This window comes from Theropithecus gelada, chromosome 20 (assembly GCF_003255815.1).
Source record: "Theropithecus gelada isolate Dixy chromosome 20, Tgel_1.0, whole genome shotgun sequence".
Classification (NCBI taxonomy): Eukaryota; Metazoa; Chordata; class Mammalia; order Primates; family Cercopithecidae; genus Theropithecus; species Theropithecus gelada.
The window spans coordinates 24,877,872-24,880,933 of NC_037688.1; positions in this window are offsets into that span (position 1 = coordinate 24,877,872).

The window sequence follows — 3,062 nt, forward strand, 5'->3', positions numbered from 1 at the left end:
CGCGATCTCAGTTCACTGCAACCTCTGCCTCCCGGGTTCAAGCGATTCTCCTGCCTCAGCCTCTCGAGTAGCTGGGATTACAGGTGCCCATCAACATGCCCGGCTAATTTTCGTATTTTTCAGAGACGGGGTTTCACCATGTTGGCCAGGCTGGTCTCAAACTCCTGACCTCAAGTGATATGCCCACCTTGGCATCCCAAAGTGCTGAGATTACAGGCGTGAGCCACCATGCCCAGCCAAAAGCACAGTCTTATAACTGAATTTGGGCTGCCATATTGTATGTTAGAATCTAGTTGCTGGATCTGGCCCACACTCAGTGGGAGGAATATTAAGCTTTATCTGTTGAAGGCGGGGATGTCAAAGCGTTTTTGGACATCTTTCTAAACCACCGCAGTGATATTGAGGGGTGACAATGTGCTAGCAGCTCTCACTCTCAGCGCCGCCTCGGCCTCAGCGTCCATTCTGGCGGCGCTTGAGGAGCCCTTCAGCCCGCCACGGCACTGTGGAAGCCTCCGGGCTGGCCGAGGCTGGAGCCTGCTACCTCTGCTTGCGGGGAGGTGTGGAGGGAGAGGCGCAGGCGGGAACCAGGGCTGCGCGCGGCGCTCACAGGTCAGCGTGAGTTCTAGCGGGCGCGGGCTCGGCGGGCCCCGCACTCGGAGGTGCCAGCCGGCGTCGCCGGCCCAGGGCAGTGAGGGACTTAGCACCCGGGTCAGCAGCTGCAGAGGTTGTGCCGGGTCCCCCAGCACTGCCGGCCCCCGCATGCACCGTGCTCGAATTCTCGCCGGGCTTCAGCCGCCTCCCGGCAGGGCAGGGCTCACAACCTGCAGCCCGTCATGTCCGAGCCCTCCCCTCCGCGGCGGGCTCCCGCGCGCCCCAGTGTCTCCGATGGGCGTCGCCCCCTGCTCCGTGGCGCCCGGTCCCATCAACCGCCCAAGGGCTGAGGAGTGCAGGCCTGGCTCGGGACTGGCGGGCAGTCTGCTAGGTGAAGTCAGCTGAGCCCGAGTCTAGTGGGGACTTGGAGAACTTTTATGTCTAGCTAAGGAATCATAAACGCAAAAATCAGCACTCTGTCTAGCTCAAGCTTTGTAAATACACCAATCAGTACTCCGTATCTAGCTAACCTAGTGGGGACTTGAGAACTTTTCTGTCTAGCTGTCGGTCTAGCTAAAAGACTGTAAACTTACCAATCAGCACTCTGTGTCTAGCTCAGGGATTGTAAACGCACTAATCAGCACTCTGTCAAAATGGACCAATCAGCTCTCTCTAAAGTGGACCAATCAGCAGGATATGGGCGGTGGTCAGATAAGGCAATAAAAGCAGGCTTCGCCAGCTAGCCCGTCGCAACCTGCTCAGGTCTCCTTCCACATGGTAGAGGATTTGTTCTTTGCTCTTTACAGTAAGTTTTGCAGCTGTTCACTCTTTGGGTCTATGCTGCCTTTATGGGCTGTAACACCGGGAAAGTCTGCAGCTTCACTCCTGAAGTTAGCCAGACCATAAACCCACCAGGAAGAATGAACAACTCCAGATGCGCTGCCTTTAAGAGCCATAACACTCACCTTGAAGGTCTGCAGCTTCAACTCCTGAAGTCAGCGAGACCACAAACCTACCAGAAGGAAGAAACTGCGAACACATCTGAACATCTGAAGGAACAAACTCCGGATACACCATCTCTAAGAACTGTAACACTCACCACCAGGGTCCGTGGCTTCATTCTTGAAGTCAGCGAGACCAAGAACCCACCAATTCCGGACACAATACTACCAAATATATGTAACTGAGTATAAGATATGTTTGGTGTTTTAATCTCCTAAACATTCTTTAAAGGTAAGATTTCAGTCTTACAGATTTGAACGCATAATTCCCCCTAGATAGCGTCAATCCGTTTTCTTGCATCACCATCATATATTCATATATGGCATTTCAAAAATGTTCCATAGCTAAAAAATGAAAGTCACAGGGTGAAATCATGGATGGAAATGGCAGTTTAGTTTGTTTAAATATAGAATATTCTAAAACATAAGTCACTGTTTTAGTCAACTCTCAGCTTTTGGTTAGAAAATTTAAGCAACTTAGAATTAAGGTCGTTATTGGCTTCATTCAGATTTCGAAAATGTGAGTAGACAAAAATAAAAGGCCAGGCACGGTAGCTCATATCTTTAATCCCAGCACTTTGGGGGCTGAGGCAGGAGGATTCCTTGAGACCAGGAGCTCAAGACCAGCCTGGGCAACATAGCGAGACCTTCATCTGCACAAAAATATTTTTTTAATTAGCCAGGCATGGTGGTGCACACCTCTGGCTGGAGTGGGAGGATCGTTTGGCGCCAAGGATTTTGAGGTTTCAGTGAGCTACTGGACTCCATCCTGGGCCATCAGAGCAAGATCTTACCTATAAAAATGGAAAATGTTTAGGCTCTTTTTTAGACTAAAAGTATGGTTATCGTTTGGGGGGGGGATATCCAGTGTCCAAAGTAAACATGTTCCCTGCTCACAATGTACAGTCTAGCTCAACAGCTGACCAAAGGCAGTAACACCGTTTAAGTTACATCAGAAGTACTGGCTCTTATAGTTCATCTAGTCTGGGTGGTGAATAAAAGCTTCCCTAAAGAGACGTTTGAGGGTGGGTGCGGTGGTTCACACCTGTAATTCCAGCACTTTGGGAGGCTGAGGCGTGCGGATCACAAGGTCAGGAGATCGAGACCATCCTGGCTAACACGGTGAAACCCCGTCTCTACTAAAAAATACAAAAAATTAGCCGGGCGTGGTGGCAGGTGCCTGTAAGCCCAGTTACTCCAGAGGCTGAGGCAGGAGAATGGCATGAACCTAGGAGGCAAAGCTTGCAGTGAGCCGAGATCGCACCACTGCACTCCAGCCTGGGCGAAAGAGCGAGACTCTCTCAAAAAATAAAAAGAGATATTTGAGCTAAGATCTGAAGGATGGCAGACCTTACACTAGCTAGAGAAGGTATTGCAGGTAGCTAGCCAATAGCTTGGCAAGTTTTGAGAAGCTAAAAGCAGCTGAGTATGACGAACAGAAAAAAGGTGGCTGCAGCAGTGAGATAAATC